General features: G+C 43.1%; 1 protein-coding gene across 12 annotated transcripts in view; it reads right to left on the reverse strand.

The window, feature by feature from the left end:
* The window catches only part of shank2.L (SH3 and multiple ankyrin repeat domains 2 L homeolog), a 278,112-nt gene extending 275,653 nt beyond the window's left edge, over nucleotides 1-2,459 (reverse strand). For 5 of the 12 annotated variants that reach the window (XM_041589416.1, XM_041589414.1, XM_041589413.1 and 2 more), the window contains exon 1: nucleotides 2,149-2,458. The gene's annotated coding sequence lies outside the window, so the exon portion shown is untranslated. Of the gene's footprint in view, nucleotides 1-2,148 lie in introns of all 12 variants that reach the window. The other 7 variants (XM_041589420.1, XM_041589419.1, XM_041589417.1 and 4 more) reach the window with 3 other exon arrangements.
* Between the last annotated feature and the right edge of the window lie 18,743 nt (nucleotides 2,460-21,202).

Here is a 21,202-nt window from a genome sequence, read left to right on the forward strand (position 1 = left end):
TCTGAAAACAACTAGTTGTTAGAAGGTGAAGGCATGTGCAATATTAGTTTCTCAAAGGTTGCCCTTTTCATGGTTAGAAGCCTTCTCAGCACCCTACATAGGAAAACCGTAGACAGAAGACAGGGCTTGGCACCCTATGGGGTTCTGTTAATTAACAGGACAGGCAGGCTCATTTCTCAACATTCTTAGTGGATAGGGTGATCTGGCCAGTGCATTGTAACTACGGATGTCACATCAAGCTGGTCGCAGACTTATAGGGGAGTATCTGAGCCAGTTCCAGACCTTCTGATCCCCAGCAATTTCTAATACATAATAATTTTGCTAGCCAAAAATACTGCCCCTCCCCCCCAAGCTGCCAATAACACTTTTAGTAACCTATATACATACCCAGAGCCTGGCTTGTGATCATAACGGTTTGGCAAAAGGGGTGTGTTATCCAAGGGGCAAGAGAATTTTGGAAGTTTAAAGGGATCCTGTCATGGGAAAACATGTTTTTTTCAAAACGCATCAGTTAATAGTGCTCAGCAGAATTCGGCACTGAAATTCATTTTTCAAAAGCGCAAACAGATTTTTTTTATATTCAATTTTTAAATCTGACATGGGGCTAGACATATTGTCAGTTTCCCAGCTGTCCCAAGTCATGTGTCTTGTGCTCTGATAAACTTCAATTACTCTTTACTGCTGTACTGCAAGTTGGAGTGATATCACCCCCCTCCCTTTCCCCCCCAGCAGCCTAACAACAGAACAATGGGAAGGTAACCAGATAGCAGCTCCCTAACACAAGATAACAGCTCCCTGGTAGATCTAAGAGCAGCACTCAATAGTAAAAGCCAAGTTTCACTGAGAATGATATAACAGCCTGCCAGAAAGTAGTTCCAACCTAAAGTGCAGACACAAGTCACATGACTGGGGCAGCTAGGAAACTAACAATATGTCTAGCCCCATGACAGATTTCAAAATTGAATATAAAAAAAATCTGTTTGCACTTATGAGAAATGGATTTCAGTGCAGAATTCTGCTGGATCAGCACTATTAACTGATGTGTTTTGATAAAAAACATGTTTTCCCATGACTGTATCCCTTTAAGTAACAGGGACTAGGGAAGAACTAGTGGCTATTGTGGTAGCGGGTCAGGCTCTCTTTTATAAACGGAGGTGATCCAGTCTTTTTGCCTTTAATATTGATGTTGCATCAAGCTGGCCAGGGAACATCTGACGCATTTGCACCTGCAAATTTCGGTGCCCCCCTTTAACTTCATGATGGAGGGATATGCTAGAGAACTATAGGAACAGAGAGACTGTGGAAGCTCTAGCGTATATTTATAAGGTCCCATGCTCTTGATACCAATGCTGACAGTTGCCATCCCTTCCCCGCTACTGCCACCAAATGCAGAGACCTGAATATCTGAATTATTTATAAGGGACACAATAAAAGCCTGCTCAGGAAGATGGCTGGCATTCGTAATGTGCAAATATGGCAAACAGAAATGGGAGGGTTGACCTAAAATTTATATTAACACTAGCTCCTCCCCCCCCCACCCCCCAGGGATAAACTCTGTGTTAGTGGCGAGGCAACAGAGCTTGGGTTTAGAAATTGGGCACCCCTGAGTTTTATTTTTTAAATGTAATTGGAAGAATTTTTTGTCAGCGGTTGTTGTTGAACTGCAACTCTTAATGCAGTGCTAGTGTGAGCAGTATAATGACAGCTGGAGGGCTGGACGCCCCTTATATTAATATTAAAATATCTAATTTTTGCCCAAGCAGCCCAGGTAGGACTTGGAGGAGGGGGGGGTACATACTCTTTCTGCTAAAAACCTGCCCTGCAAGACACTTGGAATTCCTGCAAAGACAGAGACGGAGCTGGATATGTGTAAGGAGATAGTAGCCAGCATTGTGTTCCACTGAAAACAGATATCTGTGGGATGTCACCATACACTCCCCTAATTAATTGCCTCAGTATAATACACTTATTCACAAGTGCAGCAGCCACTGTACAGGTGAGACCCATAGTCCCCCCTGATCTGAATCCCATGGGCAGAGAAACCCTAACAGGACTCAAAGTAAATATCCACTTGCCTCTTAATATTCAGCAGCAAAGTGCCAGCTGTCACTTGTTAAAAGTGTGTTGGGGCGCAAAGGGATCACTTACCTTTGCAGGGTGAGAAGCCTCTCATCAAAGCAGAAGAAAAAGTCCAAAAAGGAAGGAGTCCTGGGGGTGAAGAAAGAGAGTCCTGTGTCCTCAACTCCCACAACAAGATTTAGGTTCCCCCCCCCAGTTGGAATCAGCCGGGTGTATAAAATAAAAGCTTCAGGCGCCAGTTGCGAATGAACCGGACGGAGGTGCCTAACTGTCAGCTCCCAGGGAAAACAGTTTGTGCGAGTGAAAACCAGGGAGACCTGAGTTGGAGGAGGAGAAAGGGAGGGGGAGGAGGAGGAAGAGGAGGGAGCGCTGCGGGCGCGCAGATCTTTCTATTCGGTGGATAACGCGCTGCTCACCTGGCTGCTCTCCTCCCCACGGCTCCGCGCGCGGACACTGGAGAGGAAATAATATTGCCCATCCGCGCACTGATCTACCCTGTGTGTGTGCCAGTCAATGAAACCCACGCAGCTTAGTTTATACCGGCAGGAACAGAGCGAAAGTGAAACACCATTTATTTTAACCCTGCTTATCCCGGTAGTGAGTTAAAGAAAGAGTCAGACTGGGGCTGCTGGATACGGGGCCCTTAATGGAAGCTCTGGATAAAGCACAGGCAGAGCCAGGTTATTATTCAATGTACTACTGGTATCTCCTGCGCCTGGGTAGAATAAGTTGCGCGGGGGTGGTGGAAGGCTCCGCGCAATTACGCAAGAGCTTTGGTTGATTTGCTGACGCGCTTCTGATAGATGAGTTTAATTACCGCTCATGCGGCTTTTCCAGAGAAAACACAAAAGTGCATTTCACCGCCTCGAAAAGGGTTAATCGCTCAGCTGCACTTTATGCATATTTTAAAGGGACGATTACCATGAAGCTTAAATAGTGCTGCCCCTGCAGAATTCTGCACTGAAATCCATTTCTCAAAACAGATTTTTTTTATATTTAATTTTGAAATCTGACTTGATGCTAGACATATTGTCAGTTTCCCAGCTGCCCCCAGTCATGTGACTTCTGCTCTGATAAACTTCAGTCACTCTTAACTGCAAGTTGGAGTGATATCACCCCCTCCCTTCCCCATCCCCCCAGCAGCCTAACAACAGAACAATGGGAAGGTAACCAGATAGCAGCTCCCTAACACAAGATAACAGCTGCCTGGTAGATCTAAGAACAACACTCAATAGTAAAATCCAGGTCCCACTGAGACACATTCAGTTACATTGAGTAGGAGAAACAACAGCCTGCCAGAAAGCAGTTCCATCCTAAAGTGCTGGCTCTTTCTGAAAGCACATGACCAGGCAAAATGAACTGAGAATGCTGCCTACTAGTGATGTGCGGGCCGGCCCGATACCCATGGGTCGGGTGGGTTCGGGCTGACCTCGTACCCCCTTTTGCCACCTTGCACTTCCGGCTTCCCTTTTTATAGACGCACGCCGGATCGCCCCGCACATCACTACTGCCCACGCACCAATATTACAATTAAAAAAAGATACACTTCTTGTTTCAGGAATTAAATTTTATGGTAGAGTGAATTATTTGCAGTTTAAACCGTGTAATTTAGAAATAAAAACTACATCATAAAAATCATGACAGTTGGGTCACTAATATTGCACAGAGCCTACATTTGCCATTCAGTGTGAATTATTAACCACAACAGGTCTGGAGTAAGGGTTAAAGCAGCCTCCTAGAAATGGAAGAGGATTTTTGGGCCCCCACCTGGGGACAGGGAGGATCTAATACATCAGTGATATCCAAGCCTCTGGCTTTTACTGAAAATATCTGACAATAGTTATATAGTGGGGCAGGTTTACTAAAATATGAAAAGAATAATTTGCTTCCCCCACTTTTCCTTCCACTGACAAAAATAAGCACACTTTTCCCCTTGGACTTAAATTTATATATTTTTTTGTAAATGTGGTTGATGTATTTTAAAAATAAATACTTTTCTGTAAGAATAGAAATAAAATTAAAATTTTCAACTTGCCCTATGGCAGTGCCCCCAAAGAAAACTAGTTATGGGAAGGGGGGCTCATATACGTTTTATACACAAGCCAGTGTTTCGGCACCAGGGGGAGCAAAATGTCAGGGCCAATGTAAGGAGCACTCGTATGTTTTTAGGGTGCAATGTGCCCAGAATGTGCCTAGAATAATATAGTAGCTAGCAGGCTGTCAAGAGTTTCTGGGAGTTGTAGTTGAATTAACACACAGATATGGGACCTGTTATCCAGAATGCTTGGGACCTGGGGGTTTCTGGATAATGGATCTTTCCGTAATTTGGATCTTCATACCTTAAGTCTACTAGAAAATCATGTAAACATTAAATAAACCCAATAGGCTGGTTTTGCTTCCAATAAGGATTAAATATATCTTAATTGGGATCAAGTACAAGCTACTGTTTTATTATTACAGAGAAAAAGGAAATTTTAAAAAACTTGGATAATTGGGGAAAAAATAGAGTTTATGGGCTCTTACAGACGAGCGTTTGAAGATGCGCTCCCCTGCATTCCGTTTTGATGCATTTAGCCGCAGGGGAGCGCAGGAGTAGACGCATTCAGTTTTTTTAAATGGGCTGTACTCATACAGGTGCATGTAGGCGCTGAACGCAGGAAAAATGCAAATGCAGCATGTTGCGTCTCAACCTGCGTTTGACGCCTACATGCGCCTGTGTGAGTTCAGCCCCATTGAAAAACTGAATGCGTCTATTCCTGCGATCCCCTGCGGCTGAACGCATAAAAATGGACCGCAGGGGAGCGCAGCTTCGAACACTCGTCTGTAAGAGCCCTATGTGAGACAGGCATTGAGTAATTTGGCCTTTCTGGATAATGGGTTTCTGGATAACAGATCCCATACCTGCATAATGAATATTAATGAGATCCCCTGCAGAATATTAGGCCCCCAAGCCCTGCTGCCACCAAGCACAGTCCTGCTTCCACCCCCATGCCTTTCTTTTATCCAATAAAGTAGATTTCCAATCCCAGCTTGTATACAGGTGAGTCAATTAGCCTGAATGAGCCTCTCATGGAAGTGATATTGACTGGCCTGCGCTCCAGCGACGGTGTCTTTAATATGCTGAGTGCTAATGGCTCCTTGTGGGTCGGGGGTAAGTACATTTGAACAGACAGTGACTCATCCTTCACTTTCATCTGCGGCAGGAGATGTGGCACTTAAAGACTTGGGCACATTCCCTATGCCCAGCTGAACTCTGTGTCCTTATGGGGCAACTTGCAGCCCCCCGAGTGCTTGGGAGATCCAGCGTCTGCCTGTCATTTCAAACTGCAGCACCAGGACTGTAACTGGGTCAGAACAAAAGAAGAAAAAAAATATATACATTTGCTGAGTTGGGAGCTGTAGTTTTAAAGTAATACTGCACTAGAAAACTTCTCCCTATCTCTCCAGGGTAAGCAGCCCAATTAATATGCAAAGGAATCCTCCAATTAGAATCGCAGCTGGTTGGTATCAGTCTGGCCCTGTGTTCCTGGAACTGGAAGCTAAAAACCCAGTTTCTCTATCACAGAACATCTAAACAGCATTCTGGCCTCCCTCCTGATTTTTGATGTTTCATTCCAGTGTCATACGGTATCATGTACCCAAAATAACCCAGAAACAGCAATATGCCTGACATACAACTGCTAGTCAGTATTCTCATTGCTTGAGTCTCATGCATCTGTAGGATTTTGGGATCTGTATTCCCTTTAAAGGAAAACTATACCCCCCCTGAACAATGTAGGTCTCTATAAAAAGATATTGCATAAAACAGCTCATATGTAAAACCCTGCTTCATGTAAATAATTAATTTTCATAATAATATACATTTTTAGTAGTATGTGCCACTGGGTAATCGTAAATAGAAAATTGCCATTTTAAAGGGCCGCCCCCTGGGATCCTAGGATTCACGGTGCACACAAACAAACCAAACATGTTAGGTCACATGAGCCAATTAACAGACAGAGTTCTGTCTTTTGCTTCCACACTTCTTCCTGTTACAGTTAAAGCTGCAGTATTTCTGGTCTGTTTCTTAAATATTCATTTTGGGGGTATGGTTTTTCTTTAATATATCATTCCCCACCCCCAATTGCGTGGTCCCCAAGGAACTCATGTTCAATGTCACTAAGGACTTAAAGGGTGGTTCATCTTTAGGTTAACTTTTAGTATCTAATAGAATGGCTAATTATAAACAACTTTTCAATTGGTCTTCATTATTTATTTGTTGTAATTTTAAATTATTTGCCGGCTTCTTCTAAATCTTTCCAGCTTTCAAATGGGGGTCACTGACCCCATCTAGAAACAAATGCTCCGTTAGGCTACAAATGTATTGTTATCGCTTCTTTTTATTACTCATCTTTCTATCCAGACCCTCTCCTATTCGTATTCAGTCTCTTATTCAAATCAATGCATGGTTGCTAGGGTCATTTGGAGCCTAACAACTGGATTGCTGAAATTACAAACTGGAGAGCTATGAATAAAAAGCTAAATAACTCAAAAATCACAAATAATAAATAATGAAAACCAATTGCAAATTGTCTCAGAATACCACTCTCTACATCATACTAACAGTGAACTCAAATGTGAACAACCACTTTAAAGGTTTCCCAGGACAGTAACCCATATCAGCCAATTAGATATTTGCTTTCATTCTTTTAACTGCAATAGGCTTGTAAAAGATTACTGCTGATTGGTTGCTACGCTTTCCTTCTGTGCGTCGTAAATAAGAAACAGTATTACTGCCTGTCCTTTGAAGGGATACAAAGGCCCCAGGGTGGATGAATTTGGCACATACAGCTGGCACAGTGTGGGGGGCATCTCTTCTGAGGCCGTGTGAGCGTTGGCACCTTTACTCCAGAGACTGTGTTGAGCCGGGCAGAGGAGCGGAGCAGTTATTTTAGCAGCACAGAGTGGGTTTAGGGGACGAGGAACGCTGTACTTTTCCAGCCATTTGCATATGAATACAATAGCCACATCCCATAGGCTGGCAGGGGTGGTTGCCCAGCGTGAGGGGAAAGGCATCTGTTTGTTCAGAACAGTAAATGTCACATAGGGGAAGGAGTTCGTTGCTACCCATGGGGGGATTATTGGAGATGTCTGTATTACACATGGGGAAATCCAGGTCCCACTGAATTACTAGCACAGTGTCATTCTGTGGCTACTAAAGCAAATAAAGTTCTGTCTTGCATAAAAAGGGCATTAACTCAAGGGATGAAAACATAATTCTGCCTCTTTATAGGTCCCTGGTGAGGCCTCATCTGGAGTATGGGGGCAGTTTTGGACTCCAGTCCTTAAGAGGGATATAAATGAGCTGGAGAGAGTGCAGAGACTAAGTGCAACTAAACTGGTTAGAGGGAGGGAAGAGTTAAATTATGAGGGGAGACTGTCAAGATTGTCGTTATATTCTCAGGAAAAAAAGACTCCTTACTTTACAAGTACATTAGAGGACATTATAGACAAATAGCAGGGGACCTTTTTACCCATAAAGAGAATCACCAACCAGAGGCCTCCCCTTTAGACTAGAAGAAAAGAACTTTCATTTGAAGCAACGTAGGGGGTTCTTCACAGTCAGGACAGTGAGGTTGTGGAATGCACTGCCGGGTGATGTTGTGATGCTGATTCAGTTAATGACTATAAGAGGGACTTGGATGATTTCTTGGACAGACATAATATCAAAGGCTATTGTGATACTAAACTCTATAGTTAGTAAAGATATGGGTATATAGAATTTATGTGAAAGCAGGGTCGGACTGGGGGGCTTTGGGCCCATCGGGGCTACTGCCCCAGGGCCCTGCTCCGGCCCCCGCTCCGGCGTGCTTCATTGGGCTAGTGCGCATCTTCTATTCTATTCTACCGCGACCCCCGAAAAAGTGGGGTCGCGCTGCCAAACTAAGTAGCGGATCGGGGCCGGTGGGGCCCACAAGAGCCCGGGGCCCATCGGGTTTTTTCCCGGTGTCCCGCCGGCCCAGTCCGACACTGTGTGAAAGTAGGGAGGGGTGTGTGTATGGATGCTGGGTTTTCATTTGGAGGGGTTAAACCTGATGGAATTTGTCTTTTTTCAACCCGATTTAACTATGTAACTATTTCCCATAATACTCAGCAACCTGAATCTGATTAGCAATGGGGCAATGCAAGGGGCAAGTCCAGAGCTGGTGCACCACCAAACCAAAAGAAAATGCCTGGGTGCTGGTCATAAACAGGTATGCAAATTACAAAATGAAACCGCACTCCAAGGTCTTTGGTGAAAAAAAGCTTGACTTTATTACAATGTTTCGGCTCCTACACTCGAGCCGTCTTCTGTTCTCGCAGCCCCATATAGAGCCATTTTTCACTGCATCTGCCCATTACTCGCTCCGGTGATTGCACTCTATGGAGGGAAACCCAGAAGTAAATGAACAATCCAAGGAAGATTTCATCTTGCAGAATATTTGGGCAGAGGTTTGTTGCTTCATTGCACTACAACTCCCAGCATTCCATGTGAGGAGAATAGTGTGTGATGAGGAATGCGCAGGAATGAGAGCGGAACTGATATTTGGGGGATTTTCTTGGAGGCTGGAGGGCTCAGTGAAGTGGCAACAAACTGATTTATTTTGGCATGGGAAAAAAAATTTGTCCTTTTAATTCAAGTGTCCCTGCGCTCAGTGTCACAAAAGGATCGATCAGTATTATTTGTGCTCGGCCGACCCCTGCCCCATATAGGAGCCTTACTGCTCTGTCTATGAACCATACAGGGGACTGTTGAAGTGATGTAGCAGAAGCCGGCTGATTAGCAGGCCTCTAAAGAAACATGGAAGGCTGAGACAGAACCAGCAGTGCAGAAGGCGAGGGACATACACTGCTTTTAACAAAAATGACATTTAAACATAACTGGAAACCCATTGTGTAATCAATGTGTATATATATATATATATATATATATATTTATATATAGTATACAGAAATATATTTTCTTTTATTAGGCAAAAAAGTACATTTATACTGTGGCTTTGTCTCTATGCTTGCATCTTATTCAGGCATGTTGAGTTCAGTAATGGAGTGCACTGGCGTAGGCGATCTGAGAGAAATTGCTTCTGTGCTTTCCTGACAAGCCATTCGTTGAGCCCACCTTAGCAATGACTTGGCCGTAGTGGAAGTTTCCCTCTCCACCCTTTGTTTGCCCATGTTATGCCACTGTAGCTGGTTGAGTTTTCTTCTAATTGAAGCTTCCCCCCTCTCCAGACCTGCCATCAGTAATCATGGGGCCCCCCATACTACTACATACTACTACTTCGTATTTTGGAAACCAACCAGAGTTTTTTTTGCACTAATGTGCCGAGCCTGCGTCTCCCAAAGCATGTTGGGTAATGTAGATTTGGATCAACAATTTGCCAACTACCAAGTTTGATGTAAGACTACAATACCCAGCATGCAATGGGACTGACTTGTGTAGAAGTCAGAAGTACCCCAGTCTCCAATCACTATTAAACATTCTTGCATTTTCTGGTGACCTTTCTCAATTTTGGGTCAAAAATCTGATGGCCACCAAAATGTCTAGAGGTTGAGCTGTTTTACCAATATTTATTGAAACTGTATATGAATTATGGCCTTATGGAGCCCCTATACCTCCTAGTGACCGGCAAATCTGTCTCATTTTGCTTCATGGAAAAATTAGTGAAACAGTGAACATTTAAAAAAGGCATTTTTTCACATATATTCATTTAATTTTTAGACACTGCACATATTGTGCTATTTTTTGGCTAGGGTTTGACTGGGGGGCCCGGGGCCCACCCGGGCTGCTGTCCAGGGCCCCCCTCTGCAAAACTCACACATGCACTGTGTTTTTCCGGCGTTTGCGGCAGGAAGGAACTGGCAAATCAAGGATCTGGGTTTGGATCTGGGCCGGCGGGGCCCACAAGAGCCGAGGGCCCACCGGGTTTTTTCCAAGTGTCCCGCCGGCCCAGTCTGACCCTGTTCTTGGCTAAATTTGGGCCCAGTCCGACCCTGTTCTTGGCTAAATTTGGGCCCAGTCCGACCCTGTTCTTGGCTAGTTTTGGGCTGGTTGGTTTTGGTGTTTGGTTTTTGCCTGGCAACCCTGGGTCCCACCCAAACACCACTCACTCTCCACTCTACCAGCTGTATCCACATGCACAGGGTCAGTGTTGGGGGTAGAGGTCGGAGTCCTATTGGGGGGCTCGAGTATCACCGTGGTCCAGATTTGTGGACCCTGAAAAGGGGCTGGGAATGGATCAGAGTATATTGAAGTTTAATCGCTGCAGAATATGTTGGTGCTATATTTTCTATTTGGAAATTTGAGGGTTAATAACTCATGCCCCTAGCGCACTGCCAGCTCAGAAATATAATTCCCCAGAGTCCTGTGCCAACAGAGAAAATGCCACTTGTGCCTTACACTATTGTTCTGTACCCATCAGGAAAGGGTTAATGTCTGTGCGTCAGAGGAAACCGCAGATTAAGTTAATATTGGCGATCTGATGCCCACATGGCCTATAGAATGCACCAGTTGTTATCTCCCCACTCAGTCGACATTGATGATAATTGATGAGATGGAATTTCAAAGAAATGGATCGTTGCTCCTAAGGATTCTGGGTGCCGCAGCCCTGCTGGTAGCACATGTCATACTGCTAGAGAAGAGCAAGGGCCCAGCTCTTAAAGGGATACACTCCTCAGAATTAACAAAAAGACACTTTTTAGGTCAATGTGTTACTTGGTACTCATGTGGCTGCTTGCAAAAAAAAAACTGCAGCGCTATCTTATTTTATGGCAGGACGTTTAGGCATGCAGATAGGATCAGAACACTATGGGTTGGAGGAATGACCCACATTTAAAGTCTTATTATTATTATATATATATATATATTGCAGTGATTCACAGGGAGGTCTTTCTATTATTTAGGGTATGAGATGCTGGCTGCTTAGGCAGGATTCTCATTAGAGGATAGACTTGCATTCAGTGGGCCCCTAGCCTTGGGGAACCTTGGCCTAAATTTTATTTAGCAATGTTGCAGTTAGTCCTGCACGTAGAGGGCTTTTTTTTTTTTTGCTAGTACTGACTGATATGTTCCTGGGCAATGCCCACCTACTGTTACAAGGGCCTGCCATAGGCATACTTATATCTTACAAACCCATAAATATACTGAGTTTAACATTCACATTCTCACTTTTTTCTTAAAGGAGCAGAAACACCAATAAATAAAAGAGTCATAAAGTTATCAAAGGGGTTGTTCGCCTTTAAATGAACTTTTAGTATGAAGTAGAGAGTGATATTCGGAGACAATTTGCAATCGGTTTTCAGTTTTTATAACTTGTCGTTTTTTGAGTTATTTAGCTTTTTATTCAGCAGCTCTCCAGTTTGCAATTTCAGCAATTTCAGTCCAAATTCCCCTAGCAACCATGCATTGATTTGAATAAGAAACTGGAATATGAATAGGAGAGGCCTGAATAGAAAGATGAGTAATAAAAAGTAGCAATAACAATACATTTGTAGCCTTACAGAGCATTTGTTTTTAGATGGGGTGAGCGACCCCCTTTTAAAAGCTGGAAAGAGTCAGAAGAAGAAGGCAAATAATTTAAAACCATTAAAAAAAATGAAGACCAATTGAAAAGTGGCCTAGAATTGCCCATCCTATAACATACTAAAAGTTAACTTTAAGGTGAACCACCCCTTTTAGATATAATGAACTCTTGCCCGGAACTGGTAGAACTGGTGTGTTTGCTTCAGTAACACTCCTATAGTTATATAGTAGTATATAAATAAACTGCAGTGTAGCCGTGGGGGCAGCCATTCAAAGAAGAAAAGGCTCAGGTTACACAGCAGATAAGCTTTGAAGCATATAATGGTGTTCTATAGAGCCAATGCTACTCAGCAGTTTGTTTATATAAACTATAGTAGTGTTTCTGAAACAAGCTGGTCAGTGTTACCAGTGCAGGGCAACAGTACATTATATTTTAAATACTTTAAAACGCTTACATTTTTTGGTGTTACTGTTCCTTTAAACGACAGCTATTGAAATAAATCTGGGCCATTGCCTAATTCCACTGCTGTCACTGACTCCGTACACCTAAACTGGGTCTCTATTCCTATGGCTACCTCCCTGATACTGACCATGGGAACGGGAGGAACCGGTTGTACTGACTGCATCCAGCCAACGGTACCCAGTGGGAGAAGGGATGTGAGATGGGGCAGGAAGATTGACAGTTACCATGGCAACCAGCTGGGGCAAAAGAGAGCTGCACATTTATTCATGTATGACAACAAATTATCTTAGGGATGGATTCAATCTGATTGCAACGTGGGTGGTCTAAACAACCTCTAATACTGTCTTTTATTTTAATCCTACAAAAGGAAATGAAAGATAAAGAATAGCGGAAACTGCCGCTGGGAATACACAGGTCACCCCTACACTAATGAAATATTAGACTTCTAAGGGATCATCTGAAAAATATTACTGACAGCAACCGGTGTAATATGCTCAGTTAATTAGAGGTAATGAAAATATTGATCTATTTCTTTTTTTATTATAAAGTCATGTTTTCTAGTTGCATGCAGTAATATATTTTATTCTCTCACTTTGCAGTCATAGGATTAAAACTGTCTTTATAGCAGCAAATAAATTATCAGCAGCCCTTATCTAAACTGACGGGAAAGAGAAAACAGGTGGGATAACAGGTATAGTAGGGAGAGATGGTGCCTATAGTAACAGTGGGATAATAGTCTCTGGGAAGGGAGTGTGACTGTGGGATAGCAGGTATAGTAGGGAGAGATGGTGCCTATAGTAACAGTGGATAATAGTCTCTGGGAAGGGAGTGTGACTGTGGGATAGCAGGTATAGTAGGGAGAGATGGTGCCTATAGTAACAGTGGATAATAGTCTCTGGGAAGGGAGTGTGACTGTGGGATAGCAGGTATAGTAGGGAGAGATGGTGTCTATAGTAACAGTGGATAAAAGTCTCTGGGAAGGGAGTATGACTGTGGGATAGCAGGTATAGTAGGGAGAGATGGTGTCTATAGTAACAGTGGGATAATAGTCTCTGGGAAGGGAGTGTGACTGTGGGATAGCAGGTATAGTAGGGAGAGATGGTGTCTATAGTAACAGTGGATAATAGTCTCTGGGAAGGGAGTATGACTGTGGGATAGCAGGTATAGTAGGGAGAGATGGTGTCTATAGTAACAGTGGGATAATAGTCTCTGGGAAGGGAGTGTGACTGTGGGATAGCAGGTATAGTAGGGAGAGATGGTGTCTATAGTAACAGTGGATAATAGTCTCTGGGAAGGGAGTATGACTGTGGGATAGCAGGTATAGTAGGGAGAGATGGTGTCTATAGTAACAGTGGGATAATAGTCTCTGGGAAGGGAGTGTGACTGTGGGATAACAGGTATAGTAGGGAGAGATGGTGCCTATAGTAACAGTGGATAATAGTCTCTGGGAAGGGAGTGTGACTGTGGGATAGCAGGTATAGTAGGGAGAGATGGTGCCTATAGTAACAGTGGGATAATAGTCTCTGGAAGGGAGTGTGACTGTGGGATAGCAGGTATAGTAGGGAGAGATGGTGCCTATAGTAACAGTGGGATAATAGTCTCTGGGAAGGGAGTGTGACTGTGGGATAGCAGGTATAGTAGGGAGAGATGGTGTCTATAGTAACAGTGGGATAATAGTCTCTGGGAAGGGAGTGTGACTGTGGGATAACAGGTATAGTAGGGAGAGATGGTGCCTATAGTAACAGTGGATAATAGTCTCTGGGAAGGGAGTGTGACTGTGGGATAGCAGGTATAGTAGGGAGAGATGGTGTCTATAGTAACAGTGGGATACTAGTCTCTGGGAAGCGAGTGTGACTGTGGGATAGCAGGTATAGTAGGGAGAGATGGTGCCTATAGTAACAGTGGATAATAGTCTCTGGGAAGGGAGTGTGACTGTGGGATAGCAGGTATAGTAGGGAGAGATGGTGTCTATAGTAACAGTGGGATACTAGTCTCTGGGAAGGGAGTGTGACTGTGGGATAGCAGGTATAGTAGGGAGAGATGGTGCCTATAGTAACAGTGGATAATAGTCTCTGGGAAGGGAGTGTGACTGTGGGATAGCAGGTATAGTAGGGAGAGATGGTGTCTATAGTAACAGTGGGATACTAGTCTCTGGAAGGGAGTGTGACTGTGGGATAGCAGGTATAGTAGGGAGAGATGGTGCCTATAGTAACAGTGGATAATAGTCTCTGGGAAGGGAGTGTGACTGTGGGATAGCAGGTATAGTAGGGAGAGATGGTGCCTATAGTAACAGTGGATAATAGTCTCTGGGAAGGGAGTGTGACTGTGGGATAGCAGGTATAGTAGGGAGAGATGGTGCCTATTGTAACAGTGGATAATAGTCTCTGGGAAGGGAGTGTGACTGTGGGATAGCAGGTATAGTAGGGAGAGATGGTGTCTATAGTAACAGTGGATAATAGTCTCTGGGAAGGGAGTGTGACTGTGGGATAGCAGGTATAGTAGGGAGAGATGGTGCCTATAGTAACAGTGGATAATAGTCTCTGGGAAGGGAGTGTGACTGTGGGATAGCAGGTATAGTAGGGAGAGATGGTGTCTATAGTAACAGTGGATAATAGTCTCTGGGAAGGGAGTGTGACTGTGGGATAGCAGGTATAGTAGGGAGAGATGGTGTCTATAGTAACAGTGGGATAATAGTCTCTGGGAAGGGAGTGTGACTGTGAGATAGCAGGTATAGTAGGGAGAGATGGTGCCTTTAATTTTCAATGTACCATTTTTGCATCCAGTGAAATAATACGTTTAATATTCCATTGCTCGCCAGGCTGATTGTGCACATTACAGAATGTGTCTCCCCAGTGACGTGGGGGAAATAGAGGAGAAATAATCATTTGGAGTTCGGTCCTTATTGGAATTGGTGACACTTTGCTGGATGTCAACTCTCCAAATATGAAACCTGATTGAGAATTAAACTCCTTTTCCCCCTTGGAAGTCTTGGCAATTTGAGGTCTAATTTAATTTCTGAAGCTTTAATGGGGAAATGAACTGGTAATTTTAGCATCGTGGTCTCTACACACAGTGGGTGGGAGAGGCAATAACAGAATCTGATTTATGGGCCAGAAAGAACCAATTCGAGTGGGAAGTGAGAAGACGCTGCGCATGATATTCACTTATTTGTAAATGATAAATAAACAAATATCTGGAGGCAGTGACGTTTCTTAAAGTGACACTACTTTAACTAGCTATGGGGGTTATATCATGAATGTGCAATGTTTGTTCTTGGCAAGTAACCAATCAGCAGTTAGGTATTATTGATCCCATAAGGATAAAATAATGAAAGTAACCTTCTGATTGGATGAGAGCTGGCAGGGTAGCCAGTGGTATTGCCTTGTCATTTGCACCCAAATAAAAAGGTTTGTTCACCTTTAAATTAACTGTTCGTATCATGTAGAGAGTGATATTCTGAGACAATTTGCCATTGGTTTTTATGTTTTATTATTTGCGGTTTATGAGTTATTATTTAGCAGCTCTCCAGTTCACAATTTCAGCAATCTGGTTGCTAGAGTCCAAATTACCCTAGCAACCATGCATTCATTTGAATAAGAGGCTGGAATATGAATAGGAGAGGCCTGAATCCAAAGCGCAGTGTTAAAAGTAGCAATAACAAAATATTTGTAGCCTTACAGACAGGGTCGGACTGGGGGGCTTGTGGCCCACCAGGGCTACTGCCCCAGGGCTCCGCTCCGGCGTGCTTTATTGGGCCAGTGCGCAGGCGCGCCGCGCTTGTGCGCACGCAGCGCTAACTTTGTGCGCATATCTCCTGCGCAGATCTCCTATTCTACTGCGACCCCGACAAAGTGGGGTTGCGCCGCCCAACTAAGTAGCGGATCTGGGCCGGCGGGGCCCACAAGAACCCGGGGGCCCACCAGTCTGACACTGCTTACAGAGCATTTCTTTTTTCTTTTTTTAGATGGGGTCAGTGACCCCCATTTAAAAGCTGGAAAGTGTCAGAAGAAATAGGCAAATAATTAAAAAAATAATAATAAAGACCAATTGAAAAGTTTCTGAGAATGGGCAATTCTATAACATACAAAGAGTTCATTTAAAGGTGACCCGCCCCTATAAGGATAAACCTTGGGTGGGGGGGAGTCGGCCAACATTTATGCTAAATAAAACCTCTCTCCTCCCCTTGTGTCCCATATGTTCTACACCCCTTGGATTCACCTGCCCTATGTAGGTACCACAATTTGTCCTGTTTCACCAATATATGTTTAAATTTTTCACCAATTAGGGCCTCATACTCCCTGGGGCCCCCTGCAGCCGCAGGGTCTGCTTCCTCTGTACTTACGCCCCTGATCCCTGCACAGACTAGATATTGAGCCGGCCCATACAGTCGCTATCTGCAGCCCCCCAGCACTTAATGATATGTTTTTGGATCAGATGCAGCCGCTAAGATCCGATGCATTAAGTCTCTTGATAAGAATCCTGGGTGATTATTCACGTCCCAGGGATATCTTGCTATTTAATTACAGGGAAATATGGGCAACACATTAGCATACTCCCAGCGTCTAAATAAAGCAAAGAATCTGTAATTATTTTTTTTTTCATGTTTCTTTGTAAATTAGGGGCCCCCCGTAGCGCCAAGGTGACCGGGAAAGCTGATTGGTCCAATTTCTGTTCTGCTTGACCTTGAGTTTGAGGATAAAACATTTGCTTTCATGCACAATGTCATTATTTCCAGAGAGACTTTATAATATTGGGGCTGGATTAGGATCTGCAGACTGAGCAGTGATTGGTTGGATGGAAGTGCTTTATTTACAGCAAGCGAAGTTGCCAGAGGAGCTCATGGGAAATAATATCCGCTGGCTGCTGGTTCTCCTACACTGATTCTGAATGTCTCCCACACCTGGAGGTGCCGACACACCGATCCAAAGCCAGATGGGCAATATGAGATGCTTTCACTTTAAGGGTCGGGGCACCAATTTAAAGGGGCGGGGTGATGATGTCACAGAGGCAGAGTGATGATGTATTAGGTGGGCTGTGCATGGAGTCTGGAGGGATCAGGGAAGAGAAAGGGTTAAGGTGGCCATACATGGGTAGCCTATTAGTCCTTTCAGACCAATTCAGCAGTTTATCTGCCTGTCTATGGGGCCCACCTGACTAATATCGGACCAAAAAATCAGCCAGATGTCGATTGGGCGGGTTTGATTCTTTACGTCAGATCAAGGTCTTCATTGGCTCATTGATGTGATTCTCGCTCTGACGGCTCATGCTCCAGTCATTTCAAAGTCATTTAGGAGAACTAAAACCTAAAAATTTATATGGATAAAAATGCCATATTTTATATACTGAACTTATTGCACGAGGCTAAAGTTTCAGCTTGTCAATAGCAGCAATGATCCAGGACTTCAAACTTGTCACAGGGGGTCACCATCTTGGAAAGTGTCTGTGACACTCACATGCTCAGTGGGCTCTGATTGGCTGTTGAGAAGCTAAGCTTAGGGCTCGTCACTAATTATCCAGCAGAAAATGAGCTTCCCTGGCTGTAATATAAACTGATGCTACAGGTTTGCTGATTATTCAATTCTGATGCTAATTGCACTGGTTTCTGTGCTGCCATGTAGTAATTATGTGTATTAATTACTAATCAGCCTTATATTGTGACATTTCTATTCTATGTGTACTGTATATTGTGAGTGGGTCCCTAAGCTCAGTAAGTGACAGCAGCACAGAGCATGTGCAGTGAATCAGCAGAAAAGAAGATGGGGAGCTACTGGGGCATCTTTGGAGACACAGATCTTTACTGCTAAAGGGCTGTGGTTGCCTTGGGCTGGTACAGAAGCACAAAACATAATGTACAACATTTCTACCTACTTCTTTAGTTAGGCATAGGCAGGAAGCTTAGCATAAACTGGCAGAAAATGTTGGGAGTTGCAGAGCGGAAGCTGAGCAGAACCTACTTATATATCACCTTCAGTGCTAGGCTATTTAATCTGCATCCTTCCAACATCCACCATCAGACTTTATGTGACAAAGAAGGATGGGAGTTGTAGTTGAAACATCAGTAGGCAGATGGGTGTCCCTTCCTATCTGGTGATTTGCAGGGGGAGGTTATGCCCACTCCTACACTGAGCCTGGTGCCCAGTTCTGGAATTGGCATTGGCGATGTTTCCTTAAGGAATCCCAGCCCATTCCCTGGCACTTTGGGCAAAGAAAGAATGCGGTGGAACCACTTTTAGCAGAATGAACTGTCTGTGCAAACTGAGATGCTCCAGCCTGAATGTTTCCATTGTGTCATGTACCCTGCTCTGTGCCCTGCTTTATACCATGCTATGTGTGATGCTCTGTGCCATGCACTTTACCCTGCTAGGTGCCATGCTCTGTACCCTGCTCTGTGCCCTGCTTTATGCCATGCTATGTGTGATGCTCTGTGCCATGCTCTGTACTCTGCTGTGTGCCCTGCTCTGTACCCTGCTCTGTGCCATGCTCTGTACCCTGCTCTGTGTCCTGCTTTATACCAGGCTATGTGTGATGCTCTGTGTCATGCACTTTACCCTGCTGTGTGCCATGCTCTGTACCCTGCTCTGTGTCATGCTCTGTGCCAGGCCTTGTACCCTGCTCTGTGTCCTGCTTTATACCATGCTATGTGTGATGCTCTGTGACCTGCTCTATACCATGCTATGTGCCATGCTCTGTACCCTGCTCTGTACCCCGCTCTGTACCCTGCTCTGTGCATCACAATTGCTAATTAACCACACTGCTTGTTGTAGGTATAATGAGAATGATACTAACAACATGAAAGGGTTAATTTACTATAAAAAAAAACCCAATCATCCCAATTTCCCAACCTACATTCACTCCTCATTTTCACTGGCTTTAAAGATATTTGTAACCGAAAGCAGCATTGAATCATTTCTATACTAATCACTGCTGGTTCTGACTTCTAAAGCAACGATACAGAAGCTGGGTTACTCACCTTCAAGTTAACTTTTAGTACGTTATAGAATGGCTAATTCTAAGCAACGTTTCAATTGGCCTTTACTTTTCATAGTTTTTTATTTATTTGCTTCTTTCCAACTTTCAAATGGGGGTCACTGACCCCAATTAAAAAAACAAATACTCTGTAAGGCTACAAATGTATTGTTATTGCTACTTTGTATTACTCTTCTTTCTATTCAGTCCTCTCCTATTCATATTCCAGTCTCTTATTCAAATCAGTGCATGGTTGCTAGGGGAATTGGGACCCTAGCAAAAAGATTGCTGAATTTGCAAATTGGAGAGCTGCTGAATAAAAAGCTAAATAACAAATAATAAAAAATGAAAACCAATTGCAAATAATTTCAGAATATCACTCTCTACATCATACTAAAAGTTAACTCAATGGTGAACAAACCCTTTAAGAGACCTGTCTTGGCTAGAGGACAACTGACGTCTACTACGTTGTTTTAAGAGGCAGAACCAGCAGTGCAGGTGCTGGGTTTTTTTTTCATTGACCCAACTTTATTGACCAACAACTTTATCATGAATGCCTGTTGGGAAATTGCTTATAGTGACATAGGCAACTTCAGATTTTTGGTTTTGCTTGCCCTTTAATTTATATTTTCTTATATAAATATATGTTTTATATGATAGTTTCTCCCTTGAGGGCAGGTTCTGTATTTACTGTAAATAAAACCTGTTCGGAATGTAATATTTGTAACCATATTTAATGTAAATAAGCGCTGTGTTAAGGCTTCTATGTAATTATGTATTTGGAATAGACCTGAGAGCAGCACGCATTTCGCTCTTACGGGCGAAACACTCAATTAAAGTTTCCATGGGAGGATCTCATAGCAAGCCGCTGTCTTTTAAGACTGTTTAAAGGGATGGTGCACCTTTAAATTAACCTTTAGTGTGTTATAGAATGACTAATTCTAAGCAACTTTTCAATTGGCCTTTATTTTTCATATTTTTTTTTTTTTATTTGCCTGTTACAATTTGCAATTGTTTTTATTTAATTCTTTATCATTTGTGGTTTTTGAGTTATTTAGCTTTTTATTCAGCTACTCTCCAGTTTTCCATTGCGGCAAGCTGGTTGCTAGGGTCATTACCCTAGCAACCATGCATTGCTTTGAATAAGAGCCTGAAATATGAATAGAAAAGGCCTGAATAGAAAGACGAGTAATAGAAAACAGCAATAACAATATATTTGTAGCCTTACAGAGCATTCGTTTTAGATGGGGTCAGTGACCCCCGTTTGAAAGCTGGAAAGTGTCAGAAGAACAAGACAAATAACTATAAAAAAGAAAAAATTAAGTCCAATTAAAAAGCTTAGAATTGGCCATTCTATAAGATTCTAAAAGTCTACATAAAGGCGAGTCACCCCATTAAGCCGCTCTATGGTACTTTTTATGCATTTGCAAAGTTCAGTGGTTTGGTTTTCCCTGTCTCTGCTGAGCTTGCTGACCACATGGTTTTCTCTTGCTTCAGCAATTCATTGATCTCCATCCAATATGTCCAGCCAGAAAAAGCACAAAAAAAACAAAAAAAAAACCTTCAATATCAGAATTCGAATTTCTCCCTGTGTTTGGCGCTGGAGAAAAGACGGATTTCTGCCCATTGACTCCCATGCATTCCATATAGAAAATATTTCAATGGTTTTGCAAATGTTTCAGCAAAGTGGGTCAGTTTTGCTCATTGCTACACTAAGGGGCAGATTTACTAAGCTCGAGTGAATTTTCGAAGTTAAAAAAGTTCGAATTTCAAAGTAATTTTTTGGATACTTCGACCATCGTACTTCGATACGATTCGAAGTAAAAATCGTTCGAATATTCGACCGTTCGATAATCGAAGTACTGTCTCTTTAAAAAAAACTTTGACTTCATACTTCGCCAAATTAAAGCTACCGAAGTTCAATGTTAGCCTATGGGGACCTTCCACAGCACTTTTCTAAGGTTTTTTTGATCGAATAGAAATCCTTCGATCAATCGTTAAAAATCGTTTTAATCGTTCGATTCGTACTATTTAATCGTTCGATTAAACGATTTTTCTATTTGATCGTTCGATCAAACGTATACGCTAAAAATCCTTTGACTTCAAATATCGAAGTCGAAGGATTTTTAGCGTATTCGTTTGATTGAACGATC

The sequence above is a fragment of the Xenopus laevis genome, chromosome 4L (assembly GCF_017654675.1).
Source record: "Xenopus laevis strain J_2021 chromosome 4L, Xenopus_laevis_v10.1, whole genome shotgun sequence".
NCBI classification, from domain to species: domain Eukaryota; kingdom Metazoa; phylum Chordata; class Amphibia; order Anura; family Pipidae; genus Xenopus; species Xenopus laevis.